Raw genomic sequence first — 24,289 nt, 5'->3', positions numbered from 1 at the left:
TCTTTATGATTTATGTATGGTTTTCCCCTTGTTATGTACCATATAATTTACTATTTTGTGTGTGTGTGTCACAGGGTGTTGATATTCATGTTGTTGTTCCAGCACCGCATATGTCGCTGTTCGACCAAAAATGCCTATTAGGCCATACCTATACCGTATCAAATTTTAAGGTCGCGTGTTCAGGCCTTCAAGGCATCAACACACAAATATATGCTAAAGTTTAATGCTGGAACGTCTGTCGTTGATGATGACAAACATGAGATACCCCCAAAGCCGATTGTTTTTACAAGTTTTTCAGACATAATAACAGGGAAGTTTGTCAAAGATGTCCTGTTTGGTAAATATACTTTTCCTGTGTTTCTTTTGTACATTTTCTCATGCTTTTTTAGTGTTGTGAAATTAATATATTTATTTCATATGTCATTGGAATGGTGGACAGTATTGGATATGCACAGACTCAGTCGGGTGCAAAGAAATAACATATTAATACGGTGTTACGAGACCACGGGTTTGTTTGTGCAATTCTTAAGTCTCTCATATAGTAGAATCATTTGGCATACTTTGTATCCCAACCATGTGTTATAGCCTAATGTTTTGTGCTTATGGTTTATGTCATACCCCAAAATTCGCCCATCATATTTTAAAATATTTTGGTTCAAGCACTGAGAAATAAACCTGAGTATTTGTCTCCTAAGCAATCAACCCACAACTAGGGTTGTGCTTCTCTCCAAGTAAAATCAACTTCAGATATTTCAAGTGGACTTCATGGCTTTTCATATGCCTCATAGTATCCCCATGCCAAGTTTCAAGCTCTGACTCATAAGATTGCTCAGTCAACACTTCAAATGGTCAATAGTCGACTAGTTTGACCTAAAAGTCAAGTACGGTCAAATCACAGTCAAAACTCCTGATTTTTGGTCAACAACAATATTTTGAAGTTACATTCATCATTTGATCAAGGGTTGATCATGATTCATCATTGAAAGTTCAGAAATCAACAAAACTCAAAGTTTCTAAATTAGGGTTTTTGACCTAAAAGTCAACTAAACTTTGACCAACCATAACTTTCACATGGAACATCAGAAATTTCCCAACCAAATCCTATTTTGAAGGAAATTGAATTCTCTACAACTTTGCATCTCTAACGCCAAGGCCAAAAAGGTTTCATTTAAGAGATATGGTCCAAAAGATTATAAGTCCTTTTTGAAAGTCAACCAAAAGCAGTTTTTTGTCAGGAGCCATATCTTCAAGATAAAATCCTCAAATCCAAAAAAGGTTTCAAAGTGGCTTAAAGAGGACTTCCTGGGCTTTCCAAAAAATCCTATTATACTTCTATACCATAAAAATTGAGAGAGTTATGCATTGATGAAGTTGACCAATTTTGGAGAAAGTGCATGAAGTCAATATTGGGCAAAATTGAACTTCTTCCAAATGGGCCTACCTTTTTATGTTTGAAACTTGTTTCTAACATGGTCCACGACCCCTAAGCCCACTTATGCTTTTTTCTTTTATTTATTTCATTTATTTTTTATTTTTTTATTCATTAAAAGTCAAATTTAATTAAATAAATAACAAGGAATATAAAATATATGCATGATTTTATTTTTGCAATCAATCTTAAATATATATTCACATACAAATCTAAGGGATTTCGTTGGCCCTTGATTGAGAAAGATTGAATGCAAAATAAACACTTTTTATTCAAATTTAAATCATATCTTTTCATATTTTTTCCTTACCAATCAATTGCTTCTTTCCAAATATTCCAACTCTAATTTCCTCTCTTATATATTCCCAAAGAATGCAGCCTAAAGTGGGATGAAAATTGGGCAAGAAGAATAGGGTTACAAGTTGTCAACTCTTTCAAAGAAAGTGAGAAACTCGTGCCCAAAGATCCAGTCACTTTCAACGTGAACCAACCATCTTAATTTATTCTTGAGGTGAGATAAGGTAGGATTACATTGTTCTCAAGTCTGTATGGTACCTATAATGCTCATATCAAGATCACCATATTCATGCCTAAGTTGAATTTCCGTAACTCTTATTGTATTATGATTTAATACTAACTAACTGTTTGAACGAGTTTCTGGAATGATATAAAGGAGGTCTGGACCATCCACGTGAAGCTTTAGCGTCAAAAATACAAAACACCATGGCTAAGGCATGATGAAGGAGGCACTTCGTTCCCATAGATACAGGCCGTTTCTGGACAAACAAGTCGTACCAGTGAATTCCTAATACCTTAAATAGTGAATCTGGGCTATTATCCGTCCCTGTTATGTTGTTTTTGTAGGTTTTAAGTGTCAAAGGATTTTCCGCAACAAAATTCGCAGGAAAATCCGTGGATGAATCCGCAAGTATGGAGGATAAAGAAGATGAACAATGGAAGGAAACCCACGTGGACATGTGTGTGTGGGAGTAACTGGATGGTCAAACGTTTGTTTTCTCTCCCCTCATTCCATTGGCCAGTCAACCATATTTGATTCTTCTCTCCAATTTTCATTGGTTATGACGTAACAACGTGGACCCCAGTTTGACTATCTCTTTGGATTTAACATTTATGATTTTCTTTTCCTATTTATTGTTTGATGCTCACTTTTTTAACAACAAAACAACTCAACGCAGCTGGCACTGAAGAGAAACCAGTGACCATTAAGACAGGGGTTCGATCCCTAGGTATCCTTACATTTTGTTGAATTAATTTGTTTTCAGATCCCACGCGCGCTACCATAAGAATCTTACAATACACCCTCAGCATCTGCCATTAGATTCACCTGACGTCCGATCTAAAAGATCCAGAAGCTGCCAGCCTACCGTGAGCTAGCATGGGCGCGCCACACGGGAGTGTACGCCCCACCTATTCTCTTTCTTTTTGTCTTGTTTAATTGCTGTTTGTTTTTTATTTTATTTGTTTGTTTAATTAACCACTAAACCACAAATTAGCCAAGCAACTAACCATTAGAATTAGGATTTAAAATCAACCTTCTTTGTTTTAATTCAATTAGAAGTGAGTTTTACTTGATTTAATTCATTTTAGTTATTTTTAGTTTTAACCAAAAATCATAAAATCCTAAAAATACACATTAGGTAGGTTTGCCCATTAACCTTCGTTTATGTTCCCTGTAGATTTATTTTACCCATTAGATTAGTTTACCCATTAGGTTTCTCCCTCAGGCGAATGTTGTCACAGGTTTTTTTAAACCATTAGATTTTTAGGCTAATATATATTTTTAGGCTAATAATTATATTTTTTAGGCTAATTAGTTAATTTTAGGTTTATTAGTTTTAACCTCAAGTTTATTTTTTAGGTCATAATTTATTTAGCCTTAATTTGATTTTAGGTTAACTTCTAAGATTTAAGATTCATCACCGCAAATACCCTCATTTTCTTAATTATAATATTTTATCGTGATTCTCTTCTCATCCCATACTCTGTGTATGTCGCATGCCTTTAATTATTTATTTGTTTGTTTTTTGTATTTATTTTTATTTTTTTGGCATTTCAATTCTAGAAATTATGTATAGGTCGCAAAGAGTTTTCTTGTAATAGTAATTAGGGTTTATATTCATGCCTTTCATTTCTGTATTTTATTTCTGCCTTTCCCCCAGGTTTTTGGTTTGTAATTCCTCCTCCCCGAAGCCTTGTAATAGCGTAGGACTTTTAATTGTTGCCTTTAATTTTGCTTATATTTACTGCGTGGTTAGTAAAATAGGGAGTGACAAGAGTTTAATGAATTTAGTTTGCCTAATACAAAATAAATATCTGAATGTAATCACGTGATTGTTGCACCCACACACCTTTAATGGTAACCTCCCTCTTATGTTGCCTTTTCGATTAAATAATCAAGTCCCTCGAATACGAGGATACCTTAGCCAGTTGCCTACAAATGAAATCATCATATGAGATCTAGTCCCTCGATGTTGCCTCGAATAAAAGGATGATTGTCCCTTCGAATGCTAAGGTATCCTCATGGTTGCCTTAATGACTATTATATCCTTCCCTAAAGACTATCTGCCCTCTTTATGGTAGGGACAACTTTATGGAAAACGATAAGCCTCGATGACCCTTTCAAATCCAATGAAAGGACTACCTGCCCTCTTTATGGTGTGGATAGCCCTTTCCAACTAAAGACTTAAAGAACATAAATTTAACTTAAGGGTAATTGCTTTTAATTGCTTGCTCTTTTTCAAATTCAAAAATATATTTCCCCACTTCTTTCAAATCAATTCAAAAAGACTACGCTTATTTACAAGCTAAAGTTCTTATTCAAAATCCTTTCTTATTCACACACTACACTTCAAATATTTTGAAAACAAAAAGTGTGCTAAGCAATTAAGAGCCCATGGATCACCATGGATACAAAGGGTGCTTACAACTTCTCTTTGTATAACTTACCCCCCGAACTCAAAGTCTTTTTAAAAGGTCTTTTTCTATTCTTTTAGCCTTTCCAATTGGATAAAATAAAAGTCGGTGGCGACTCTTGCTATCTGTAACATTTCAAAAAAGGTCAGTTCTCCCACAGTATTACATTTTAGCAACAACATGTTGAACTGCACTCTTGAGGAAACATATGCGGATCAGTTCATCAGGTTTAACCAAGATACGGTTGATGCGTTGGTTCCGACCATTGTGTTGCTTAAGCATGCCAAAGTGAAGGAAGAAGGTTACCTCCTCAACTATGGAATTCATTTTAAATTAATTTTTCAGTAGTTTTTATTCTGTTAAAAAACCTGAGAATCTCTATTTAATTTGTCTAGGAAAGTATCCATTGTTTGTGACAAACACGTATAATGTGACCCTTTTATGTGTTGATGTTGATTTCCCTCTCATGAAAGACTTTATAGAGAAGTGTGTTGCGAGTACTATCCATTGTGTGTCATTGGTTTATTTTCGGCTTTAATAATTTCTTTATTGCTGTAGAATTCCTAAGGAAAGTAGGGTCACTCTATCTAATCAACTCGGATCTAATTCGTAACTATCCTCACAGAACTCTGAAAATAGTTAGCTTTCTCCTGTGTTAAAATTTCTTTCTAAGGCTGTGGTTTTACCTATTGCTGAGATTATTCAACTTAAGGATGTATGTCTTGCTATTGTTTCATATTATATTTATATCCTAACCATATGTGTTGTTAATTTTTGGTATTGTCCAGATTACATTTTGTGCTACCGTTGCTATAACAAAATTGTTTGTCGCGTCTTCATTCGAATGGTATTATCGTTCCTGGAATATGTGTCAATGTATAGCTCGTGGTGAAAAACCACCGTTTGAGTGTGAAGCCGGTCATTCTACTGAGTCTGAAATCTATAGGTTTTAGTAGTTTCCATATAATTTATGTTGTTACTCTCATGTTTATATCAGTCTCTATGTGGTCTCTATTTTAATGTTACGATTTCTTCTGATGTCTTAGGTATAAGATTGAGATTGAGGTTACACACGGAGGTAAAAATTGCAATTTTGTCTTCTGGAACAGAGAATGTGAACTGCTTTTGGGTTTATCTGCATCTCAACTTCGTCACACTATGATCCAGGTTATATATCTATTGTGATCATGATCGGGTCACTTCTTCTTATAGGGTGGAATTACTGATCCAATGGACTTCCCATTAGCATTCAATAAGATGTTGAAGTTGGAAATGGCTTTTAAGGTTAAGTGGCATCCACACTGGAAGAACTGTTCAGTCGTTATGATTCTAAGAAATGACCCTATTATCAAGAAACTTAAGGCAAAGTGGGAAATAGTTGAGGTAGACTCATATAAACTGTATTATATTTTATTAAAGATTTCCTGCTATTATAACGAACCCGTCGACTGATGTTTTGTTTATTTTATTAACTGAAAAGGAACCTACTCCAATCCAGACTATAATATCAGAGCCTCTGTAGGTACTTAGCTCACCTCTGTGTATCCTTTTTTGTTTGTTTATTATGTTTTTGTTTTTGGTTTTCTACTAGTATATTATACTGTATGACTATGTTTAACTATGTATAGATTAAAGAGAGTGTTGATAAGGCAAAAATAGATGCCCTTGAATAATGTGAATTGGTTACGGTTAGCTTCATTTTTCATTCAATTTTTCGATAATTACGATTTACTTTACTTGCCTACATTTGTATCTACATTTAAGAATCTTAGCATATATACCAAATACATTCTACTAACAAAAGATTCCCAACATATAGTACAACCAGAAAACTTAATTCATAGTACAAAGTTAATTGACAACAGAAGTTAATTCAGCTCCTTTCAACCTTCACATAGATATATGGAGAGAATTGCAACATACTCCACACCAATGTATCGCCGTTATGCAGCTTGAGAGATTTAGCAAATTCGTACCATTCTAACGCCATATACTTTTCATACTGCTGAGGTTCATTGTTCCTAATAGCTTTGTGGACCTGACAAATAAAAATATTCTTTGTCTTTACATCCAGTAGATTAATTTCCTTTTGAAAGACACGAAGGCATCTTTTGGCGATTTCCCTCGGAAAATGCTCCATACAGGAAAATATCATAATCACTCACATTAAATGATTCACTTACCATTATGTTTTGCTGTGTGGTTTTATCATTTGGAACATGGATCTTCCAAATAAATTTCTTAGCACTTGTTGAGCAGTTTACGGTACTTTGGGTCCCCACCCTTGAATTTTTCCTCGCTTTACGTCTTCCTTTCTTACCTGGTTTTGATCTACTTGCTTCAGCAACTACTGGATCTCTTATTTCAAGTGTGTTCCTATCTGTAATTTCCTATTTTACACTTCTAACTCCTCCATTATCATGTCTTCGAACATCTTCCCTATTTCCTGTAACAACAACAATATTTGACACAACAGGGACGGGATTTACATTACTACAGAGTTTGATCGCAGATTCCCTTCCCTTTCTACTTAGAACATCGTGGATGTCACCTTTAACAATATTCGGCGTGGCATGTCTTCTATTAGTCATACTTATAGTACCGTTCTGACTGCCACATCCTTTTTTCCGATGTTTCCTTCTTAGGATCGTAGCCTATCTCACCAACTAATTCTCCTATGATTTCCATAGCCTGTTCGTTGTTGATACAACATCATATATATATATATATATATATATATATATATATATATATATATATATATATATATATATATGAAGAAAACATATATTAAAGATTGTTTAGTATTCTTTTCCTAATATATGCAACAATCGCATGAGCAATAGTCTACAACAATTACAATGGACAATAAACACCACCAGGAAAGAAAAACTACCTACACCCATTAATCAGTTTTGGTGTTAGAATAATGTTTTCATTGATCTATGTTCATTACCATGTGTTTATTCCGGAAACAAAACCCCCAACATTTATACAATAACATTTGATTTCTACAAATCTATCATATACAATACAAGATTAAACAATCTTTTTCCTACAGTCATCACTACGTGCTTATAATCTTTATTACAACCCTAACCTATTTTTCACTGCAATAGGAAAATCAAATCAAATAAGCCCTTCATACCTCATATCATTATCATCATCGGAAGGAATCCGGCCACAAGAACCTCCTTCAGAAGATGCCATTCTAGAAAACCCTAACCCAGACCACTTTCGATGCCCAACCTCTATTTAATGATGTCGTTCGTGCAAATATGTGTCTGAAATACTCAATGCAAGAGAAAACAAACATATGAAACTGTTCACTTTCTATTTTCTTATAATATTTTGTTACACTTATTATGTTTTTAAAACTTTAACCCAGGGATCCAATACAAAATTATTATAATTATATATCATTTCAATTATCTACATTTAACACATAGGACTAAAAAAACTTCCTCAATATTGCTCACATACAAAACTTATCTCTCATAGATACAAATACTGTGTTCTTGCTAAGTTAAGAAACCTTTCTTCTAACTTAAATGTATAACTAATTTCCATACATATTCAGTTCCAATTTCATCTATACTTCAACCATGAATGTCAACCCTTCAATGAACAATACATTTATGTCTTTTTAATACCATCATTGCCTCTGCTATCTATAATTGTAACCATTTAGTATTCACTTGGGTGTTGTAGCCTGCTATACATAAAATAACCACTTTTACATAAACCTATACAAATCCACATTATTTGTAATATTTTCCATACTTTTATTTTTATCATGGTGAGAAATGTTGTTGAAAACAATTCTAATCAAACATCAATTGCTAGAAATATGAGGAAACTTATTCTGAAAGCGAAAAGAGATTTACGTAATGGAGTCAGATCAAACAAACCGACGTCCTTTTTAAATCTGAATTGTTCATCTTCTTCAGCACATTCACTATCTACATTTACATCAGATGAACCAACTTATAACTTCTCTTACATGCCATATGAAACCACTGCTAACCCGGTTATGGCTAGAAAGAGAAGGAAGATAATCTTGGATAACAGAAAAAGATTCTGAAATTTGATAAACACTCAAGTTGCTAAGACCAGGAATGCAAATTCAAGGCTCATGACATTCAATGATGTGGTTCAAATTTCAAATAACATTGTTATTTCAAATCATAAAATGAGTCGGGCATCTACTTTGACTGCTCAAAACTGCAACGATTTTGTAGTGCCTAATATCCAGCTTGACTCTCATTATTCAGACAATGACGGATCAAACTGTTACAATAATTTGAAGGCCCCTAATACTTTAGACTCCAATGACGATACAGAACCTGAACCATTGCAAGAGGCCCATCTCCAAGGTACATTCCATATGATACAATTATAGGAAAATAATACCAACACTATGAATCTTAAATTACATTGGCGGATATTCCCTATTTAGCCGGCCATTACATTTTCTATATTAATACAACTATATGATATGGTGTTTAATGTAATTACTTATTCCGCTGTGCCTTTACAGAACATTATGACATGGGAGACTAAAGTTATGAATGTGCAAATTGTCAATCATGTATATGGTTCCAAGAAAAAGTGGAAAAACAAAAACCAACAACTGCTCCTCGGTTCCATCATTGCTGTCGTGGTGGAAAAATTATCCTTGAGCAACCTCCAAAATTGTTACAAAATCTTCTATTTAATACAACAAATTCGGACAGTAAAAACTACCACAATAACATACAAATGTACAACACGATGTTTTCATTCACTTCACCTGGAATGAAATTCGACACAACATACTCTAAAAGAGGAGGACCCCCTACTTTTAGACTGCACGGCCAGACCTGTCATCGAATCGGTACACTACTACCAGAAACAGGAAATCCTCCCCAATATGCCCAGTTATACATCTACGACACCGACAACAAAGTTGAAAACAGAATTAAATATTTCATGTAAGTCTGTTAACTCACTAATACATAATTTCTTCGCAAATATATTTCCTTCAACCCGTTATAGATGCCTGTTCAAAATCAATAAGGACAACAAAGGCATCCAGTGACACATTGTCAATAACCTGAAGATAATGTTAAATGAGCACAATGTTCATGCCAAAGCTTTTAGAATGGCAGGGGATGTTTTAAAGACTAATTCTTTCACGAATTCAAAATTGAGGCTCATTTCTAATAGACCAGAAGATGGCTGTGTTTATAACAGACCCACAGTGTCGGAGGTTGCTGCACTTATTGTGGGGGACATTGATTCTGCTGATAAAAGAGACATCCTAATTCATCGACGCAATGGTGGTTTGCAACGAATAGATGAGTTTCACCCAGCATATTTGGCGTATCAGTACCCTCTTACATTTCCATATGGGGAGGATGGTTACAGGAATAATATAATGCATAAATATCGGCACGAAATTGAAGTTACGAGGAAAAACCGTCAGAGCGTTAAGGATTGGCTTTCTTACCGCTTACATCAACGTTGCAAGGAAGAAAAAACATTGCTTTACTCAAGACGTCTATTTCAATAATTCTTAGTCGATGGTTATGCTATGATGTAATCCGAATGACTTAATTGGTTGAGGGATAATCAATCAAAGTTAAGAGTAGGAAAATATAATAACTTGAGAAATCAAAGTGATGGTGACAGAAGAAATCAACACCAGAAGCGGGGGAAACGTGTCGTCTTGCCATCTAAATTTGTTGGTAGCAAGAGATACATGGATCATCTATATTTTGATGGTATGGACATTTCAAGTCGATTGGGATTCCCTGATTTATTTGTACATTTACCTGCAATCCTAATTGGCCAGAAATCACACACGCATTATCAGGCACTGGACTAGAACCCCACGATCGGCCATATATCATTACAAAATTTTACAAAATAAAGTTTGATGCACTCGTGGATGATATCACAAAACGCCAGGTCGTGGGAAAAGTATTAGCATGTAAGTCGCTTCATTTAGTTATACTGCACTTTTATCATGTCTATGTGATGTTTAAAAATACTACATGAAGCTAACAATGACTTTTATAGATATGTACACCATTGAATTCCAAAAGCGAGGATTGCCCCATGCGTACATATTGAGATTCCTACACCCTACGAGCAAATACCCAACACCCTCTAACATAGACAAAATAATATCTGCTGAAATACCTAACCCAATTGTTCACCTTAATTTATACAAGTTCGTTAAGGCACATATGATGCACGAACCTTGTGGGCTCTCGCGGATGAACTCACCATATATGAAAAATCGGAGATGCTCTAAATACTATCCTAAAAAGTTCATCGAACACACTGTTGTTGATGTAGAAGGATATCCGCTTTATAGAAAAATATCCAAAACTTCCACTATTGAAAAAAACGGAATCACATATAACACTAGATTTCTTATGAAATACCAGACACATATAAACTTGGAATGGTGTAATCAGAGTAATTCAATAATATATCTTTTCAAATATATCAATAAAGGATATGATAGAATAACAACAGCAATTTCCACAAATGACAATCAAACCATCGATGAAATCCAACAATACCTCGATTGCTGGTATATCTCCCCCAGTGAAGCATGCTGGCGCATTTACTCTTATAATATTCATGGTAGAAAACCTGCTCTAGAACGTATGTTCTATCATTTAGTCGGGGAGAAATCTGTCTACTACACCCATTACACACACATGGAGAATATATTGGAAAATGCAAGTGTGACTGAATCTATGTTTAGTGCATGGCTGGTCGCAAATGCTAAATACAAAGAAGCACAAGCATTAACTTACGGTCAATTTGTGTCAAAGTTTGTTTATCACTAAAAACAAAGAGAATTGAGACCGCGCAAAAAACGCTTCACCATTGGACATCTCATATGGATTCCGCCAACAACCAATGAACTGTTTTATCTCCGCCTGATGTTAACGGTAGCCAAAGGACGAACAACTTATGAGGAAATTAGAATAGTAGGTGACATCCAGTTTGATACATTTAGAGATGCGTGCTTTGCGATGAGATTTCTTGAAGATGACAAAGAATACATAGGTGCTATAAAGGAGGCGAGTCATTGGGGCAGCAGTCATTTTCTTCGAAAACTCTTTGTGGTCATGCTTTTATCAGGAGCTGTTAATCGCCCTGCACATGTTAGGAAACAATCTTGGGTCCTATTATCTGACGGTGTCTTACATGCACAAAGAGTATTAGCTTTGAATCCATGCTTTTGATGATAGGAGAGGGCATAATATCTGATCCTAATGACGGCGTCGCCGAAATAGACATACCACCTGATATTTTGATAATATAATTTGATGATCCTATTGTGACCTTTGTCAATATCACCTACCCTGATTTCATCCATAATTTTTAATCTAATGATTACCTTAAAAGTCAGGCAATTCTGGTTTCTACACTGGAAATTGTTGATCAGATCAACGACCGTATACTTAATTTAATGCCAGGTTATCCTCCGGAAATATATTATTTAACATATTATATAATTATCTATATATATACATATTTCATGCTTTTACTAATTATGTTCAGTCAACAAAATAGGAGACATCTGTGACTACTATAGTGCAAATTCAGTCGATAAGTCTAAGATTCATGACCCCACGGTAGTCGACATCCTCACACTGGAATTTCTAAGTTCCCTCCGTACATCAGGTTTGCCCAACCATCACTTAAAACTAAAGGGTGGAACATCTGTAATGCTCATGAGAAACATAGATCAATCTGAAGGTTTGTGTAACGACACAAGGCTATGCATAACAAAGACGTCAACACATGTTCTTGAGGCTCCAATAATGGGTGGTAAAGGTTTTGGAAATTTGGTTTACATGCCTCAAATGGACACGTCACCATCCCAATCACCATGGCCATTCAAACTGACAGAAGACAATTCCCAATTATGGTTTCCTATGCAATGACAATTAACAAATCCCAGGGACAGTCTTTGGCTAACGTCGGTCTGTACTTACCAAGAGATGTATTTACACACGGCCAAATTTATGTTGCATTGTCAAGAGTAACAACAAAACAGGGAATCAAAATACTGATACATGATGAACACGAAAAATTCAAAGGAAAAACTACAAATGTTGTTTGCAAAGAGTTTTTTAACTACGTCTGATTTTCACGGATTTAACACAATAATTCTGTAAACTCTATAATATACCTATTACTAACAGCATTTTATCTTCCACTTCTTTCACACGTTTAACCAATCATATTTCACCATATTACCTTCATACACAACTATTGTTTTATTATGCTTTCGTCATGAAACAGATAATTTAAAATCAAACTTAATAATGCATAGAGACAAAATAATCTTCTTTGAAAATAACCTTTATTATATATTAATAAAATCTATTACAAAACACTTATAACAAACTTTTACAAAACACGTAAATCAACTGCTATGTCATATCCTACTTCAATTCTTCTTCATCGTCACCAGTATTTCTTTACTACCACAATCCTTTATGTTGAACCCCAAACACTCCCCATCATATAAACCTCTGTCTTTTACAAATTTGTACCAACCACCTCCTAAAAACCTCTCAACACCATGATCCTTTTCGGCTCGATGGAATTCACACTCATACTTAACATCTCTTTCCCAGTCCACCATATCTATAAACCTTACTCCATTTAGAACACCAGTCTTAACAACATGCTCAGGGATTTCCTGGAGTAGTAATATGAAACAACATTATTATTCACATTATCATCATAATCCAAATATGTTTAAATTTAAAACTAACTTACAAGGAGACATGACTAAGCACTCCTTCCATTAATAACATTTTTCTTCCACAAGCAATAACGGAAGCCCGCTGGCTGCTCTACGTACATTTTATCTGAATCAAACTGTTAAATCAGAAATATAACAACATTTCATGAATTCAAAATCATACTAAGAACCGTGTACTAAAAACTTCTAAATAACAGAACATAAACATGTTCAAAGTATTAAACAAAAATAAACATACACAGAGGTATCAGACGCTAAACATTTCCCTCATTCATCTTCTTCAATAAACATTCTTTTCCTGCATGCAAATATACATTTAAGATTCAAGTTCAACAGTAAAACATGTAAACAAATGACACTATACCTTTACCATTTCCTTTTAGTGATTCCACAACATTCAAACTTTTTTGTTTCAATGATTGCGTTCTCTTTGTATTTCCTTTGTCACTTCCAGCAGTTTCTTCAAACTCAAGATTAACCTTATCCATCTCTATTCTTCTCAACACACCAGCAATTTCAACTTCAACATTAAATCTGTTAAACAACATTGTAAAAAATTAAACAAAACAGCAACACATAATCTAAACATGCAAACATAATATTCACAGAAATGAAACATTACCTGCCAGATAGAAATGATCTTACTTTCTTCTCTCCTTCCATCCTGACACAATTTCTAAACGTAACACACACAAGCAAGGTTAGGGTAAGATGATGTACTTCTGAATACCTTGAGACTTCTTATAAATACAACTTTCAACCTTGTTCACATTACTTATATAACACTCTAACAGGTACTGCTTCCCATGCCTATTACTATTCCACCGACCAATGTTTTTCATTTACATTTTTCAGTTAGTTTTTAATGCATTTACATTAATTAAAATCAATAAATCCATTTATTTATTATTTTGGTAATAGACTATACAGTTATTTCACATCAACTCTGCCCATATTCAATTTATCACTTAAATATAATCCATTACAACTATATTATTACTCTTTAATATATTGACTATATTATTATTTAACATATAATCTTATATTTACTATTTAATTCTTAACTCTTCAATTCTTTTTCTTATACCCCATATAATGGAGGCTTTCATGTCAATGACAACCAGCTTTTTCACAATTTATACTGCTACATCAACCAAAAACATAAAAAATGTTTACTCTGTATGCAACTAGAACAGGTTTACTCGACTTCCATAGCCGACTGAATACAATTTCAACTTCAAACATAATAACAACAATTTCAACTGCTTCATTTGCTTATATACCCAAACAACAATTTCAGCAAGGGTTCAAAATATTTAACACTATACAACATTAACAAATGTACTCATCAACAAAAACAAACAAACCAAAATGGTTATATAACACAACAATATTATATGAAACTCACAAACACTAAATTTAAAGCTAAATAATTTATATAATAATAATAAATCAAGAAATAGACTGCTCAATTTTATAAAACTTCCAACAAAATAACTTGAGTTCAATTAAAAACCATCCATAAAACTATACATGTTCATATTTTAACACTTAAAACACTATCAATACAATACATAAACACAAAACCCTTAATTACAACAACAACAAAAATAACAACACAATGATCCTTTCATACACCATCACAGCTTCCCGAATCATCAACTTCATTAAGTTGCACCACTACGCTTCTCTGAAACCATGATGTCTAACACAGGTGGGTATCAGATGACAAAATGGACTTTATCACCTTCCTTCAATTGGGCTTCCCTTGCATAGTCAATCCACTCTCCGCACAAATACTTCTCATTTTTCTTTGGCCTCTTCTTCACATCCACGTCATACAGAACTATCTTCGTAATCCTACTTCGAAGGCACTTGTCGATTACATTTGCTGGAATTTGCTGGAAACCGTGAACACAATGTTAAATACATATAAATCTTAGAGACTTTTTAGATTAAAACATTTCCCAAAAAAACGGGTCATACCAGAACGTTCGAACAAAACTTCTTTGCATTCGTCACTTCACGAGTCCAACACTCTTCATTCAGTTCCTCGCCCCTCCAAATGAATCACAAATGAAAAACATAAAATCAAAATAAATGACTGACTTATATTCGCTTGGAATTCACAACACCTTTACCTTTCGCTATCTGACGAAATAGTTATGCATGAATGTGAGTCATCACTTTCACCATCATCAACAGAAGAAGGTCCCACATATTTAGCCTTCCCTTTATCACGTCTTCCACCTTCACTGTTCCCCTTCAATATATCTACACCTTCGCTATTACCCTATAAGGAATCTTGCCCAGGAATAACTTTTTCCTTTCCTTTGTTTACGCACGTCGTCTTCTTCAACGGTTCATTTCTAATGTCATCACTGTCATAAACCCTTCATGTAGCACATTCAAATATTCATTAATAATATTGATTTACAAGCACAACAACCCAGGATCAATAATAACTTATACTACTTTTCAGACATCTCAAACCAGAATCAGTATTCAAATAAAGCATTCAATAAGAAATATATATTAATTTGCAAACACAACTACCCAGAATAAATAATAACTTATACTACTTTTCAGATATCCCAAACCAAAATCAATATTCAAATAAAACTTTCAATAACAAATACGGATTAAACTTCACTTTCTTAACATACATATATCAATATCTACTATAATAGTATTACCCTTTCATTTCAATATTGATTAAAGAACATTGGTTCTCCAAAACCAATCTTTCACCACAACCAGCATTTCTTTTGAATCCGACTTCAGCAGATGAGTTTGCATGTTACAGTTCACCCTTTTCTCCAACTTCACACGCCCCAACTGCATCTACAATAGAACTTAGCCTTTCAAAAGGGGAAGTGATCAATGACAACCCAGGTGGCTTGAAAAGATAACAACGAAACAGATAACATGTAGTCAACATTAATCTTACAGCAAATTAACAAAGATCGACAGGAACATATGCACCAACCTCAGCCGAAACCCAGCATCACTATCCGATGCCATTGAACTTTACCGAATGTTACGGAAACACCAATGTTGTCTATTACACCAACTTTTGGAAACCCTTTCTAAATTTATGACTCACCCAATGGTTACAAATTATACCATTCAAAATATAATGAAATATTAATAATATTACATTTTTAAACCCTATTAAACCCATCTGATGAGTTTGCATGTTGCGGTTCACCCTTTTCTCCAGCTTCACATGCCCCAACTGCATCTACAACAGAACTTAGCCTTTCAAAATTTTTCGTCCATTCCTCACGTATAATGTCCCTCTCTGATGAGGTTTTCGGTAACTTTATTAATGCAAGCCGTTTCCAGGGGGAAGTGATCAATGACAACCCAGGTGGCCTGAAACGATAACAACGAAACAGATAACATGTAGTCAACATTAACCTTACAACAAATTAACAAAGATCGATAGGAACATATGCACCAACCTCATTCGAAACCCAGCATCCCTATCCGATGCCATCGAACTTTATCGAATGTTACAGAAACACCAATGCTGTCTATTACACCAACTTTTGGAAACCCCTTCTAAATTTATGACTCACCCAACGGTTACAAATTATACCATTCATAATATAATAAAATATTAATAATATTACATTTTTAAACCCTATTGAACCTAACATATTCAGTAAGAATTTAAAATTATTAATTTGGGTTGTCACCCTAAGCCCAACATATTAACATAAACATTTAGGCCCACACAGTTCAACAATAATTTCTGTTTTCCACACACCATTTTTCTTTATGTTAATCTCTGACCTAACTTATAATCTTTTACTAACATCTCTCATTTCCCTCAACCCAAATGCGCTGAAACGACGGGTACCCGTGCGAACGCACAAGTATCACACTAGTTATGTTAAAGAAACAAATATATGTTATCTATACGTGTAGTTTTTAAATTAACAAATTAAACAATAGATATTGTAAATGGTTTTTATTACTATACTTCCATCCCACAATGAATGACCTATTTGCAAAATAAAATTGTCTAAAAATGAAGTATCATTTTTAATTTCCAATGCAATATTAATTACTTTCTCCATTTCTACCTTCTAATTAATACTACTTTCACCATTTCCAATAATTGATCAAGGGTATCTTAATAAAAGTATCATTCTCTCTCTTTCATTTACTTACTATTTTAATATGTGTGAAATGCTCAAATGTGTTACTCACGAGGGATAGGAGAGTATATTTTACATAAATGTTATTATTTAATTGACATATAAAATAATTTAAAATGTTATTTAAAAAAACAATTAATTAAAGCCACACACATTTAAAATAAAAATTTGAGGTCCTAGGCGATAGTATTAGTGGCCTACCCCTAGGGCGGACATTGGATAAATGTAATAAGAATTAGAGTTTAATAACCTACTTCATCCCTAGTTTTGTAAGAAGGATGTCACTTTATATAAATTCGTATTAAGCTCAATATTTAACCAATATGAGATTTGAAATTTTTTTAATACACCATATCACGCTAACACTATAACGCTTGATGCATATATAAACAGTAGGTGACTCGAATTGTGTGGGACTTGATTTTTTTCAACCCTTCATCTTACGCTCAATACTATTGAGCCTTGAGCCTGATGTGCATACATAAATGATGGCTGATCCGAATCGATAGGTTTTTGATACTATGTTAGAGTTAGAATTCAACCTTACTCAATCTTATAAAATCGGTATGCGATATGGTGAATGTCACTCTTTATAAATCTTTGATTAGGCTCTATCTTTTAAGTTTTTTTTCTCAATAAATCAATGATATATCTTATTAAAATTTCATATTAATTTTATATTTTCTATTATTATAACCTTTTTACATACTAGAAATAGTAAAGGTGTATCTTTAAATTATTTTATAATAGTTCACATTAAATTAATCTTCAATTTACTTGATAATGATTTTTTTGAAGTTTTATACTTAAGATTAAATATACTTAATAAAAAATATGAATTCGACAGTTAGTTGAACTAATGAAATATAACCCTGCATCTAAACTCTACGCCGCCCCACTTGAACGCGTGTTTAATTTATTTCAATATAGGTAGACAAACAAGAAAACCACTCATTCTGTTAAGAAACCTCATTATCATCTTCAATCATAATGAACTGTTGTCGGATAGCACTCAAGTTCAGAGGTTCAATTTGCTTAAATATTTGATAGCATATTTATCATCCTAACTGTTTTGAACACATATTGTGCAATGCACATGTCTATGCTTTGAAGGGTTTGTACCAAAACCAACCTGACAAATATATATGAATACATGAACATGCTTCTACCAGCAACCAAACTAATTATTAGCTACTCCTCCAAAGTAGATAGGAAAATTTAACTATAACCAAGCCAAACATTGCAGTACCTTTAATTCTCTTGTATCTAATTATTATATATGGCATTGTCAGCTCTTAAGTTTTGTTTTGTTTGTAAGTTTGAAAGAAAGAAAGAAAAAAAAAAGAAGGTAAATATGGTTTCAAATTCTTACGATTTTTGGTACTTTAAATCCCACCGCCAATATGATCTGGTTAGTAACCAAGTATGTGAAAATTAAAAGGGAGTACAAAAATCGTAAATTAAAAGAAAGTACTCAAAATCTATATGTACTGGGTGAAATCACCTCGTGTGTCTATAAGATTCTTATAAAAGATTCAGACCTATATTACATTACATAAAGGTAAATTCATTTGATATTATATATATATATATATATATATATATATATATATATATATATATATATATATATATATATATATATATATATATATATATATATATATATATATATATATATATATATATATATATATATATATATATATATATATATATATATATATATAATTTGTTTAAACATTTATAAATGATAAATATAATTGTATAAAGAATAATAATATTCATGTATTTGCATAGGTTAGAATAATTTTAATTTTGTATGGTGGTTTTATACTCAAATGCATATTGAAAGCAATATTTATAAAAAAAAATTGCGTGAATTTAACTAATCGTGTCCCGTTACAAATTTATTTATTATGATATAGATTTTATTTAAATAAACATGTAGATATTTTATTGATAGTGCCCGGTAAGAAAAATAAAAATTTTGACATTTGAAAATAAGAATTTTGTGTCTCAAATAAAACAATTGTTAAATAAAATATGTATTTTGCTGATAGTGGGAGTTGGAATGATTTACTGACATTAAATGGGAAATAAATGAGCACAAGTAAGAACTAGTATGGAAATAAATTTAAAAAGATTCATTTTAGTCCCACATTAGGGGAGCACAAATATTAGTAATGTATATATATTCTAACTTGGACAATTTTTGTTGGGCCCAAGGCCACCTACAATTTTTTAAAGGAATGAGGACACACCCATATGCCATAGAGACACACACGGGCGCGCCGACGCAGCCGTCCATCCGGTCGGCTCTGCTCGGTTCGATCTAGATGAATTAATTTTTTTGGAACCCGAATTAGTGGAAATTAATTGTCATTAATTAATTAATTAATTCGGTGAAAAATTAAATATTATTATTTAATAGTAGGAAATTAATTAATATTTAATATTAATTAATTAAGAAATGGTGATGTGTCCTGCGTAGACCAAGTCTTAACCTAAATTTTGACTGGTTTACTTGCCACCAAGAGTTATACGTGTGACTTGCTGACCAAGTGAAAAACGGCTACTTTGACTTGGCCGGTTCCACTCTCCTACGATTTTTTCCACTCAGTTGGATCTGTTGCCTATAAATAGAGTCCTTCCATTCATTTGCAACGTACTCCAGAATTCACATTCGAATTCTCTCTTATCTCTTCCTACTCTGCTTCATCTAAATTCTTTTTTTTCTATTTTCGACTAGATTAATTCCAGATACTACAACAGGTTACTATACCATCTGAAGGTGTACTTTGAACGATCTATCACAGTGCAAGTGATACTCATATTCTCAAAACGGGCTGTTTTATCTTGGAGACGTCGTTAAATCTCGAACTGCATTGCATAATTATTGATAGTACGGTGAAACGTCTTAAAGAAAGCGACCTAGTACGCGACTCGTCTAGACAATTTTATTTGTGGCAATTTTTAAAACCGAAAAACAACAGATCTTCTCAAAAGAGTCGTCTTTCAGGGCGTGTAATGCGACCTACCGCACAGGGCCTCAAAATTCTTAATGTTAAACTATAAGTAAATAGAATCTCATAAAAATTTTGTCCAGTTAATTAATAATTAGGTAGGGTCTCTATTTATTTTTTCATGGTTCAATTGTGATTAACCTACACAGGACCTCCAAAAATTTAAGACGGATCTGCTTCTCAATTATTCAATATAGTTTTTTTCTTTCCTTCGTTAGATTAATTAAACGGCTGAAACCAGAGCAGAATTGGCAGGAGGAATATATATATATATATATATATATATATATATATATATATATATATATATATATATATTCCTCCTGTCAAATCTGTTCTGGTTTAAGCCGTTTAATTAATATAACAAAGGAAAAGAAAAAAATTATGTTAAATAATTGAGAAGATTAGCTTTAATTTTTAATCCAATGGTCACAAACTCCACAAGAGGGAGAGCAGCGGGGAAACAACATAAGAGGATCTTGCTTCATAGCTTCTCCATGAACAATAGACCTCTTTCCTACAGGCTTCAAGGTAGATACTACTTCTCTTGTTTCACAGCTTCGAGAAGAAACATGGTGATCTTCCCACAACCCGGGAGATTCACCTTGACAAACCCTTTACTTCCTCATATTGATCCCCTTTTTTCTAGGTTTCATATCCTTATGTTTATATCTTGTACCCAACTGGATTTGGGCTTCTTATCACAGAAAAACATCAACAAGAAGACATACTCCCATGACAATACCTAGCCAAGACTTATGACTAAGAACAATAACTTTGAGTTTCTTCATAGCTTCCTCCATGAACAATACACCTCTTTCCTGCAGGCTTCAAGGTGGACACTACTTCTCTTGCTTCACAGCTTCGAGAAGAAACATGGTGATCTTCCTACAACCCGGGAGATTCACCTTGACAAACCCTAGACTTCTACATCTCGAGCCTCTTTTTCTAGGTTATAAATCCTTATATTTATATCTTGTACCCAACTGGATTTGGGCTTCTAATCACAGCTTCATAAGTTGTTACAAATCAGCAGTTACTTCTGCTACAAGAGAGGTTTTCAATCATTAGTTTCCTATATAATCTCTTTATTTAGAAACTGTATATTCTTCAATCTTTCTGAATTGATTCTTCTGAAAAAAATCCCTTCAATATTCTGACAATATTCCCTTCAATATCCTACATCTGTTAAAAACAAACTGAATCTCATTAGTCCAACTCAGCAGGCGTGATGTCTAATACTCCCTCATAGGGACTCTTATAGGACATGTTATTCCAGAACATATTCCAACATTCCATATGAAATTTTCTTGCTGTACGTGCTTTGTACCTGTGTTCTATTAGCAAGTTTTACATCCTATTATACATATTGCTTCTACTATAGTTTAGTCAAACATGAATGCCAAACATGAATGCCAATTACATAATTCAAAGAATTAACAATCTCCCCCTTTGACTTATTTTGGCTAAAACTATATATACAAATATAAATACATTTAAACTCAAATAGCAGCAAGACATAAACTAAAAACATAAGAAGCTGTAGTTTTTAGTCTTTATCTTCGACAGTCTTTAAATCTTTCACATATGATTCTTCTTTAATCTTCACTATCTTCATACATACAAGTTCTCTCCCCCTTTTTATCCATAATATGGCAAAGGCAACATTAGGAGGAACAGACATATCTAATTTTTATGTCGGAACATCTTGTTCGACATTTTCACAACATTACCATTTCGGCTCATCAGACTTAATTACCACAGAACCTTAGCTTCAGGATAAGAAGAAACCTGAAGACAGAGGGGTGTATACTCCCCCTTAACACAACAATCTCTAATGAATGCTAAGGCTAAAGTTTGATTCTTAGAGACACGTAAGAACCCTTTAGCAAAAGACACCACTCAACCTGAGCTATCCTATTTTAAGCATAAAGGAGCAGCCTGCAACTCCGGATAACTCAAAACACAGGTCATAACTGTGTTCAAAACTCATATCACTGGTCACAAAGAGGAAACATATCATCCGAATAGGGCATCCTATTCTATTACTTTGTGGTCCTGATACAAACACTAACATCACACTCTAGTGCTTGATCAAAAATTTTCTCTCCCAAATTTAACATAGATTGATAATAAAAGTTCTCACAAAACCATATCCAAGAGGTACTTCACTCGTGCCCAAACAAATGACATATTGGTTGATTAGGCACTAAACAATTGTAATTTGCAGATGGAGATGGAATTACATCTATATATATCCACCTGGAGGCATAGGAAATAATGATGGTCTTGGTCTTAGTCAACAGCAATTGGTATTTTAGGAAAATTACCCGAATCCAAATATTCCTTTCCAACACTACCATTGATTGCCTTTTTTGGCTGAGGATTAATTCTTCTAAATGGAGTCAGTTACCAATAATAGCCCATGCACAATCACATTTATATCCTTCTGACTATACACTATCTTATCTTCCATATAATTTCCTTGTCGGTCTTTAAAGAGATGTATCCTCAAACATGTCCTGACATCCCGTCAGACATTGTTTCACCATGATTTTTCAACACAATCTTTGATATACTCCTTTCTACTGGGCTTAGAAGCACGGAACAAGATATCACCACATCACATGAGGAATACTTAAAAAAAATGCATTTGGTCATATTAACCACTGCGGAAGAGTAAATTCTTGCAGGCATAATCAGACCTGTCTTTTGCAATAGACACCAATAGCTTCACCTGACTAGGATCAACCATGTCTTGTCAAAATTAACAATAAATTTAGGATATCACAACATGTTGTCTGACATCATTCCCTTATAGAATCTTCACAAGATTAAATAGTACTATGGCCAGACAAAACATGTACCGTTGCAGCACCAATCTACAGAGACATACATGACTTCCCATGTCATGTATAACCAATGCTCCAACTGAATATGAAATCTTGAGGATTACTAGAAGGCGTATGAAGATCATCATAGTGACAAATCATCTTTACACATACCTTATGTACCGACTCCGTCAATAGAGTCATTAACAAGGACACATCTGATTCGTATCCTTGCAAATCCACACTCTGTATCGTGGCCTAGAAGACAAACTACCTGTTTAGACTTCAGTATCTGACATCCTTCTTCTGCCCTTACATCCAATAGTAGTTGTTGATACTAGTGGAGTCTTGAATAGACTAGTTATGAATTCACCACACATACTATTGTTGACAGGATTAACGTCTCCACATTCTAATCCTCGTCGTCATAAAAACCATTTTAGACCATAATGCTTGAGCATCCAACTGCACCTGCCCAATCTCAAGCATCTTCCAAATGTAGTCATTAATACACATGATGTTAAGACATTGTTTGAAACAACAACTTCAAAACTCAACTCTGGTTCTTGAATCATTATCCTCGTGGATCATATGTATTTCGGTACTTATGTTCAACTTATTTGTTAATAGAAAAATCTAGTGAGTTACGCCCTCACCTGATTCAGTCTTGATTGAAAGTTTCTTTCCATTTGTTCATGGATTAAATTTCCACAATGGATGATCTGAAATGAGATTGTGCACCTATGTTTGCACCCTTGATTCTGAATGACAAGTTTTGTTGCTATATTCTTGTTTGTTTAATCACCTTCAGTAAAAGTTGGTGTATCCTTTGTATCTACATCCTCAGTAAAAGTCTGTGTTTAAATCTTTTCCTACCTTTAGTAAAGGTTGGTAGCTCAACTTCAGTAAAAGTTGGTGTATCCTTTGTATCTACATCTTCACAAAAAGTTGGTGTATCCTTTGTATCTACATCTTCAGTAATTAAAAGTTTATGTTTAGATCTTTTTCTACCTTTAGTAAAAGTTGATAGCTCTTGTCATCGATTATGACTTGGTGATTTTCTATCCTTAACCTTTCTGATAAGGTGTTTTTCCTAGTGGAGCTTGCTTTCCTAG

The sequence above is a fragment of the Vicia villosa genome, linkage group LG2 (assembly GCF_029867415.1).
Source record: "Vicia villosa cultivar HV-30 ecotype Madison, WI linkage group LG2, Vvil1.0, whole genome shotgun sequence".
NCBI classification, from domain to species: domain Eukaryota; kingdom Viridiplantae; phylum Streptophyta; class Magnoliopsida; order Fabales; family Fabaceae; genus Vicia; species Vicia villosa.
This window is presented reverse-complemented; position numbering follows the sequence as displayed.